The 10,317-nt window shown below is 42.0% G+C and overlaps 1 pseudogene; it reads left to right on the top strand.

The window, feature by feature from the left end:
- Nucleotides 1-3,986: 3,986 nt before the first annotated feature.
- Nucleotides 3,987-9,753, top strand: LOC102259458 (annotated as a pseudogene).
- Nucleotides 9,754-10,317: the final 564 nt, after the last annotated feature.

Below are 10,317 nucleotides of genomic sequence, written 5' to 3'. Positions count from 1 at the left end.
AGCTCTCTGGCTCAGCAGCTTCTCCTATCACCCCTGCCCAGCACACTGGCTGGTCTCTGTAGCTTCACATAGTAACTATCTCCTAGCACACTGGCTAGTTAACATGGTGGCTATATCTGAGCTCTCTATGAGCTCTTAGCTTTACAACATAGCAGTACCAGCTCTCAGCTGTATCTGAGCTCTCCTCTCTCCTGCACACATAGGAGCTACCGCCTCTGCTTCTTCTGAGCTCTCTCTAGCCTCTCTGCCCCACACACTGGCCTTAGTAATATACTTTTAATACTACTTACACAAAAGAGCCTAGTTGCCAACAGTAACATCAATCATATTGGCTACAGAAAGGCATACTATATTGTGTGTCCTTGCACCTGCTTATGGTATCTTGGCCTTGGGCACCCCATTAGGCTCATGCTCAGAGCAGCCTTGGCCATTCTGGTGTATTGACATCTAGGTCTCAGTGCTCCCATTGGCCTTGACTATCCAGGGACCCTGGCATGGTTCCCACAGTCATCTCACAGCATTCTTTTCATTCCAACCTGCAAGCCTGAGCACCATTTAATATACTTTCCTCTGCACACCCAAGCACTGCATGTGTTTTCCATCATGGCTGACTCTATAATCATTTGCATGTGGCTCTTCCCTATTGGTAGAGAGTTATTGAGTTCAGAGATCAGATATCATTCATTTTAGCATTTGCAGAACCTGGCAAGGGGCATGAAATACAATAGATGCTTAATAAATATCTGATGACTATTCAATAAACAAAATAATGATGCTTCGTTTGAGATACCCAGTGTTTGAATAGATGCTTAAATCTATTACTTTTTTTTAACTTTTTTTGAATTTTATACAATTCTTGCTTTCCAATGCAAGGTTCCCTGGGGAACCTTTTTGTTATACTATTTGGCAAGTGCCTTTGATTGTCAGTCACTTGCCAGGCTAGCTCAAGATCTTCCCCTGAGCTTCCAAATCACTGTATAAGTACAAATCCCTGATGTCAAATGAGGTTGCAGTATGTCATTCCAATACATTTATTACCTGGGGACAGAGAATTGCAGAATGTAGAGGCCAGCACATATTCAGAAATCTTGAAATCCTGACCATGTAGTTTTACAGACTAAAGCATGACTGTTCATCCAATTTCTATTATTTTAAGATTTTGATCAATAAATAATGACACTGAAGACAAAAATGCCTTCCAAACTTCTATAAAGTCATCATGTAGCCTCATATTAGGTAAAGCAAAAACATTGAAAGATCTTATATAAATCTCAGGTGCCAATAGGCAGTCAAGAACATATGTGGGGAGCTTTAAAATATATCGATGTCCCTTCTCACTTTCAGGCATCAACCTGTCATCAAAGTCTTCACTGAAGCATCCTTCAAGCAGCATCCCATGTTCAATTGCTCATTACAGGTTCTTGAGTATCTTTACACTGTCTAAACTCAACTCGTTCCCCTTTTAACAACATTCAAGCCTCATCTATATATATAAAGAGCCAAGGTCCGTAAGGACCTAAGGCTTGATCAAACACCTGTGGTGACCCAGCACTGACTGCAGCCGGTGCTGGCGCAGTGACCCAGCACTGACTGCCAAGGAGGCTGCGGATCAGGCCCAAAGAGAGGCCTGCAGAGAGAAAGGCAGGGTCTGATCCGCAGCCTCTGTCGCAGCTGTTGATCAGCCGTTGCCTCTCTTTCTCTCCCAGCTTCGCCAACAGCCCCACCTCTGTTTCTCTCTGGGCCTCAGCGGGGACTGCTGATCAGCCCCACCTCTTTGATCAGGCCCAGAGATAGGCCCAGAGATGCTGACTGGCATAGAAACCGACCAATCAGAACCAAATCTGGGTGAAGTGCCAGGAGCCAATGGCTGCCTAGGAGGTGGAGCTTTTGACACTGACTGGCATCGAATCTGACCAATCAGAACCTAATCTGGGACTGCTTTGGCAGTATAGTGCATATGGCTGGCTATATAGGGATTATGTGTTTTTGTCTGCCAAGAGCATCTTCTTCTGCATAAAAAGGCTCCTCCCCCCCACATTTAAGCAATCCTATCCTATATAATCTAGCTATACTAATAAAAGGGTAATATATTAATTAGACTGGGTCGACCGGCCATCTTCTGGATGCCTGACTTTCTTCTGGACAAAGCCATCTTGGTGGGGGCTGAGGCAGAAGCCGTTAGGGATGCCCACATTTAAGCAATCCTATCCTATATAATCTAGCTATACTAATAAAAGGGTAATATATTAATTAGACTGGGTCGACCGGCCATCTTCTGGATGCCTGACTTTCTTCTGGACAAAGCCATCTTGGTGGGGGCTGAGGCAGAAGCCGTTAGGGATGATCAGGCCAGCAGGGGAGGGCAGTTAAGGGCAATGAGGCAGGTAGAGGCAGTTAGGGGTGATCAGGCCAGCAGGGAAGGGCAGTTAGGGGTGAGATCAGGCCCGCAGGGGAGGGCATTTGGGGGCAAAATCAGTCTGGCAGTGGAGGGTAGTTGGGGGCAATCGGGCCAGCAGGGAAGCAGTTAGGCGTTGATCAGGCTGGCAGGGGAGTGGTTAGGGGGTGATCAGGCTGGCAGGCAGAAGCGGTTAGGGGCAATCAGGCAGGCAGGCAGGTGAGCGGTTGGGAGCCAGCAGTCTCGGATTGTGAGCAGGATGTCTGACTGCCGGTTTAGGCCCGATCCCTGTGGGGGTCCCCCAAGGGGTCCCAGATTGGAGAGGGTGCAGGCTGGGCTGAGGGACACCCCCCCCAGGGTGTGAATTTTGTGCACTGGGCCTCTAGTTTTCTAAATAATTCGCTGGACAGTGGTATAAAAGGTTCAGCTGATCAGATGGTCTTCAATGAGGTTATTAATTTGCCATTAAAACATGACTGTGCTAAATCTAAATCCAAAATAACCATATCATCTAAGAAAACTCAATCTATTGAGACTGAAGTTTTTCAAGTATTTATAGTTGCCTTAAAAAAAATTTTGATTCTCACTCAGTGGTTCAAATGGAAACTACAAATATTTTGAAATGAGAGTTAGGTTTCACTTTTTAACGATGCCAGTTTTCTGCATATTCTGACAATGATATTTCATTCTTTTCAGAGAAAGGGGATAAAGCCAAGATTAATACAAATTGAAGATGTGCCAACTAAATTTGTTTCTCGTTGATTCTGAAGGGATCAATTCAGTGAGCATAAATAGAATTTCTGTAGGATGTGTCTTCTTTAATTACTGACGGTTAACAACATAATATAAATAAATAAATAAATAAATAATACGTTCAAATAAAGTTATTCTAGTACAAGTGGAATGTCCTTTCTTTGCTGCAGCTTTTGCTGGTATACTGCGTGTTAAATCGATCATCTCTCATTATTCATTTAAACTTGAACTCAGTGAGTTCTCCCATTCCACTGCAAGGAGTGTGAATTAAGATTTAAACAGCAGTCTGTCTCAACATCCATTGCAATGCAGTCCTGCAAGAGATGAAACAAACATAACTTCTTCACACTCTTTTAAGTGAAGGAAATAGTCAAGGCTGTACTCTTGGGAAAAATACATGAAAGATTTTAAAAGTCGAAAAAAATTTTTCAGAGGAAAAGGACTAAAATACTGCAAAAAGAAGAATTAGAAAAACGTGGGCATCTGTCATTCATGTCTCCTTGCAAAACAAAGAGATCAAAACCCTGATTTTCTTCATTCAGCTTCATCCCATTCACTTGCATATCATCCAGAGAACACACGGAGCAATTAAACCCTGGGCTGCTGCAGCTACAAAGGTTCCCATGGCCTGATGCTGGAAGCATCAGAAAGAAATGGCTTTAGCACAGTGGGTAGATTTTTGTCAGGTATTACTTAGTCTGAAAGCTGCTCTTTTCCTGCCAAAAAGCCAAGCCTATCAATAACGACCTCTTGCTGCCAGTGCCAAGGAGAGGGGACGCAAAGCCAAGAGCGGACTTTTAAGAGACAGCAGAGCCCTATCTGGTCACTGGTGGTAAGAATGGCATTTTCACAGGCTGTACTGAAAGAGGATAAACCTTTGGTAACAAATTAGGAACACAGGTAGTTAGAGCTATAAAAATGTGAATGATAAAGCCTTTATAATAATTAACAGCAGGGTACTACATACAAGGATAATAAAAATATTCTTCTGTTGGGATAAAAATCCTAACAGAAAAATGTAGAACACAGAAGAGTAAATATCATCAGATTCTGATGCTGGAAATACACAGCAAAGCCCTGGGCTTAGTGAGGTCCCTGTGCCCCACCAGGCATGGCTGTAGGGAAACTATCCACCTTGACAATTGTTTGAGGGGTAGCCATGAATGAGTGACAATTACTGGCCTTCTCCCATTTTCCAGTAAACCCATAACTTCCTGGATACATGCACAACTGGTAGAAGAGATAGAACATGCACCAGAAATGGCCCCCACCAAATTTCTCACTCTTACTGTTGTTAAAAAAAATAATTTCCACATAATGTTTACTGCATGTCTGGTTTAACACAGTGTTTTGTATTTTGTGTTGTTTTTTGGAAGGATAACTTCTTTAAGACAACAAGGAATGGAACTCAGTGTGAACTCATGTTTAAAACAGACATCCAGCTGCAAAGTTGCCATGTCTATGAATCCCAAGTATCTGTCCTCACAATAGCAGGGAATAATAAAAACCTGCCGCCTACCTTTTTTATCTAAACCACAAAAATATTATATTGCTGCAGTTAGATGGTACTTCAGGTTATGGCTAAATTTTTCTAGATATGTCTAGCACTGTCTAAAAACAAGCTAAGCATACTCAGAGGAGTTGGGTGACTGTTAGTTAAGTCTTTGTATTTATCTCGCTTTGGTCCTCTCCAGGGAACATAGTCCTATTGTGGGCCACCATACAGGGAGAATACAAATACTCTTTTATTGGGATAAATGTCCTACTAGGAAAATGTAGAACATATAGGAGTAAGTAATATCAGCTTCTGATGCTGGAATTTTACAGCAAAGCCCCATATGGATGCTCAGGCTCTTTTGGCTTACATGTGCTGGCCAGATACTCCTAATTAATTAAAAGAAAGGGGCCTAGTAAATATTTGTCATATCTGGGATTAGATTAAGATGGGATATATGGTTGATGGTTGTGGTGAGTAAAGACAGAGTTTCAATCAAATTCCTCTCTAATAGCATTTGAAGGTAGGACTAACATCTATTTATGGGCCAAACTTTTTACTTTGGGAAACTGGAAGTCCTTACTTTTGATGTATTGTGTTTTTTTTTGTTGTTTTTTAATGTTTTTATTGACTTTAAAAAGAGAGAGGAAAGGAGAGGCAGAGAAATAGAGAGACATATCAATGAGAACCACTGATCAGCTGCCTCCTGCACACCCCCTACTGGGGATCGAGCCTGCAACCCAGGCATGTGCTCTGACCAGGAATCAAACTGGTGACCTCTTGGTGCATGGGATGATACTCAACCAACTGAGCCACATTGGCCAGGGCACTTTGTGATGTTTTTAAGAGTCATGGTTTCACTTAAGGTATACCCAGCTTCGTTTGTAATGTTCCTTATTATAACAGTAACATTAAATCAATAATTGTAAAAAAAAAACATGTGCTATGCTAATGATGTTACTACAGACTACAAAATTCCTAATCAACTTATGCATCCATTTTTTGCTAGCAAAAGAACCTTACTTTTGTCTCCTTTGTTCTTTATCCAATGTTGCAATGTACTAAGTACTGTTCTAAGCACTTTACACATATTATCTCATTTAAATCTCACAACTCCTTAAATAGATTCTATTGTTATCCCTGTGTTATTGGTTGAAAACTGAGGCCTGAAAAAGGTAAGTGATTTGCCAAGATCACCAAGCCTGGCATTAGAAAGCTGGGCTTCCAACCTAGGCAACCCAGCTCTAAAATTGGTCAACTTGCACGTCCCCTCTGTAGTGGCTCTTTAATTGACCATTAAATAAGGAGGAACTCTCAAAACCAGTAGCCTTTGTTACTTCAATTTCTATTGTGAGAAAATCCTGCTTCTCGTCACAGGAAACATAAAACCACAGGAGAAATCTGTTAGCACAAAAGACATCCCAAGATAGGCTGAAAGGACACTGTAGAAGCCACCTTACTTTAGCCCAGCCCACTAAAGTCGTGTTGACTGTAATTCCTGAGGCCTGGTGTCTCTCTCCCCAGCCTTTCATAACACCAGGATTTGTGGCCGTGAGTTAGAGTAGTGGTTCTCAGTCTGTGGCATTTATCCCCCTTCCCACCTCCCACTGGGAATATTTGGCAATATCCAGAAACATTTTGATTATCACAATGGGGTGGATCTACTGAATAGAGGCCAGTGATACTGCTGAACATCCTGCCACACACAGGACAGCTCTCCAAAACAAAGCAGTCACTGTCTAAAATGACCACAAATATCCGTGGCTGTGGCAGCATCTATCTTTGGTGTCATGGCTTCTCTGGATTGGCTGTAGTGTGCAGTACCAATGAAGTGTATCTCACCTACTCCTTTCTCCCCGCCTGTCTCATGTGCCTTTTTGTGGCTATGATGAGTGATATGACTGGAAAAAGGAAGGAAGGAAGGAAGGAAGGAAGGGAGGGAGGGAGGGAGGGAGGGAGGGAGGGAGGAAGGAAACTTTCACACACAGAGGCTGTCAAATTAATAGAAAAACATATTCCATTTGCCCCTTGTCAGGAAAAAAAAAAAAGCATAGAGATTTAGCAGCCATCAAAGATGTATGATTGTCACTTTCAACTAGCAGGTCCTAAGAAAAGAAAAGTTACAGGAAATGCCGTTGACTCGCTGGGATACTAGAGCAGTCATTGACAGGGAAGGTATGAAAACAAACCATACCCATCTACTCAGAAAAGGTTACATAAAGAATGTTGCCTTTGTGGAAATAAGACTATTGGGTAAAAACTCCTTTCTCGAACCGGTTTGGCTCAGTGGATAGAGCGTTGGCCTGCGGACTCAAGGGTCCCAGGTTCGATTCCGGTCAAGGGCATGTACCTTGGTTGTGGGCACATCCCCACTGGGGGGAGTGCAGGAGGCAGCTGATTGATCTCTCTCATCCTCTCATCGATGTTTCTAACTCTCTATCCCTCTCCCTTCTTCTTTGTAAAAAATCAATAAAATATATTTTTAAAAAAAAACTCCTTTCTGTAGAACACAACATGTAGAAATGTCCTTGGTGGCAAAAAAGATTTTCCTCAGGATTTCCCATTTTTGGTGCTGTTTTCAAGTACAAAAGGAGTCAGAGAAATGGAAGTAAATAAAAAAAGAATTTCCGTGAAATGCTATGCAGCAACAAAATGCTCACCCACAATGCGGTGGGTGATCTGCATTGGTTTTCTGTACTGAAACTACCTAACGGGCTACTATGTCACCAACTCACATTTGTGTACAAAGGCAGGAGTTCTCGGGAGCTAGCGTTGCAAACGAAGAAAAATGACACACACAGGAGAAGCCACGTTTATTACCTCCTTAGGTTTATGATCCAACCAATGGTGCTATAAGCACCACCCTCAAAACACGACTCTAAATTCTGCTTTCCTTGTAGTATGCTAATTTCGAAAAGAAGGTAGACATTTCTGGGCTAGTGGATCAAAGGTCAATGTGACACTGAAAAACCATGCTGCCCAGAAATCCTAACCAACATGTCACAAGGCAATTTTTCAGACTTCAGAAGTAGAAAATACAGGAAAATGAGTAAAATAGACCATACTGAAGATCAGGCTTTAAAATATATAGCCTTCCTCACACAAAAATCAGAAAAAACATAGTCTTCTACAAAGAGGGATTCTATTACTAAAATTAGCATAAGTAAAATGTTCAGGAATGTTCTCTTTAAAAGACAAATACTTTCAGAGCTTGCAGAATACTTCTGGAAAGGCAAAAATGTTCAGAATGAGAAAGAAACATCTTTGTGATGGCTAATTTTATGTGTCAACTTAGGGAGGCCATGGAACCCAGATGTTTTATTAGATACTAGTCTGGATGTTGCTGTCTAGGTACTTTTTAGATGAGATTAACATTTAAATCTGTATACTCTTGAGTAAAGCAGATTACCCTTCATAATGTGGGTAAACCTCATCCAATCAGTTAAAGGCCTTACGAGAAAAAAGACAGACTCCCCTCAAGGGAGAGGAAACTCTGCCTGCACGTTGTCTTTGGACTTGAGCTGCAACATCAGCTTTACCTGGGTCTCCAGGTCTGCCCACCTACCCTGCTGATTTGGGACCTGGCAGCCTCCATAATCACGAGACTCTTCCTTAAAATAAATCAATCTCTCAAACTCTCTCCCTCCACACACACACCTTATTGATTCTATTTCTCTTGAGAACCCTGATTAATACAATAATGACCTCACTTTGACACCATTAAAAGAAAAACAAAGAATACAATGCCATATAAATTAAGAAATTCAAAGCATTTGTGGATTATCTATATGGTTCTTTTTCAAGTTTGTTAGATCTTTTTTTACAATTCTCTGTTCCCTAAAGATGTTTTCAATCTTATCTGTTACTTAAACACGGTTGCTGAAAATTCCTTTTTTTCTTTAATCACTCAATTTCTAATCATCTAATTAATTTAAAGAATTTGTTTCTCACCCTAACTGGTTTGGCTCAGTGGATGGAGCGTCGGCCTGCGGAACGAGGGGTCCTGGGTTCGATTCCGGTCAAGGGCATGTACCTTGGTTTCGGGCACATCCCCAGTGGGAGGTGTGCAGGAGGCAGCTGATCGATATTTCTCTCTCATCGATTTTTCTAACTCTCTATCCCTCTCCCTTCCTCTCTGTAAAAAAAACCAATAAAATACATTTTTTTTTAAAAAGAATTTTTTTCTTCTGTTTTTTTTTCTGCAGGTTCCCACATGTTGTGTGCTTTGTTACTTGTGTGGTTAGTTCTTGTTTACAGTGAGCTACTCATTTTCCGTGGAAAATTATTTGTGGGAATTCCTTGAAACTAGGAGGACTCCAGAGAGAATTTCTTTAGCTTCTGGAGCAGCCCAGCTTTGAGCCCGCTGATAATGAAGAGCTGACCGATGAATGCCCAGAGCTTAGGGCCATGGTGGAACAGAATGGGCTTACGAAGGCCAACCGTGTCTTCTTCCTGCTGTTCCTGCTGCGCTCCTTGCTGCTGGATGTTGCCGCATGGGACACGCTTTGGGTTTGGGGGACATCCTTCATGCCCTTCTTCCTCTGTGCAGTGCTGCTCAGCGCAGTTCAGGCCCAGGTCAAGGCTGCCTGCAGCATGATGTCAGTCTTCAGCGCCTCTATGGGGAACCTCCTGCTACTTCATTTTGTGATTGATCACCTGAAAGGGGCCCTTGTCAGTTAAACCACATGAACTCCCCACACCTTGCCAAGCCCCACTGCTTCCGCAAAGACCCAGACACCAACATGCACCCCTTCTCCTTTGCCTTGAGAAAGATCCTCTCTATGGAGCTTGGGAAATAGAAAAAAAAGTACATGCCATACAACCACCCATACAAATATTTCTTCCTGATTTGACCCCCTGCCCTGCTGCCTCTCTACCTCCATTGGTATATTTTCTATTTTTAATCTGGCAGAAGAAGTAGGTGAACTTGGCCTGGATGGTCACATTCTACACCAGCATCTTCTTCGCTTATGTGCCGTCGTTGGGACTGAAAGGCTGCCTGGGCCTTTTCTTCATGGTCAGGTTCTTGAAAAGGAACGGGTTTGTGTGGGTGACACAGCTGAACCACGTCCCATGCACACTGATCACGATGGAAACACTTCACCTGTGAACTGGCCTCAAAATAATGATCACAATGGGGTTCTGTGAAACGTGAGTGAAAAAAGCTAAAATTGGGCTTTTAATATGTACTATTAACTAAAGTGCTTTAATTATGCTTTAATGTATCTTTTGTGTGATATTACTTGGCCCTTTAATATTCTTTTCCCTTTTGCTTTTGGCCTCCTGTTTTTGAAACAAGAAATGCAGTAACAATAAATAGCAGTAGATTAAAAGATAATTACAAAATAATTGAGTATTTCTAATATAAAAGTCCATAGTAACCTTGCTGCTGTTAGAAAGCTGATTATTTCCTTTATATTATACAAGTAGAAGCCAGAAATTATGGCTTAATGTAAATTGTAAGCGTATGTCATGGTAGCTTTGAAAACTTGATCAAAAAATAATGCCAAAGTTAACAGTTATGGAAAAACTTGTCTTCCTAGTGGGTCAGCCCTGGGTGGCCAAGAGACACTGAACTAACTATGAATTTAGTTTATAAGTGGGTGTTGAAAGGGGAAGGGAGTTCTTAAAACTATTATGAGTCTGGACATGGCTGGGTGGCTAAAAAGAAGAA

The sequence above is a fragment of the Myotis brandtii genome, unplaced genomic scaffold (genome assembly GCF_000412655.1).
Source record: "Myotis brandtii unplaced genomic scaffold, ASM41265v1 scaffold14, whole genome shotgun sequence".
Taxonomy (NCBI): Eukaryota; Metazoa; Chordata; class Mammalia; order Chiroptera; family Vespertilionidae; genus Myotis; species Myotis brandtii.
The sequence above is the reverse complement of the archived record's forward strand: the minus strand, read 5'-3'. Positions and strand labels throughout refer to the sequence as shown.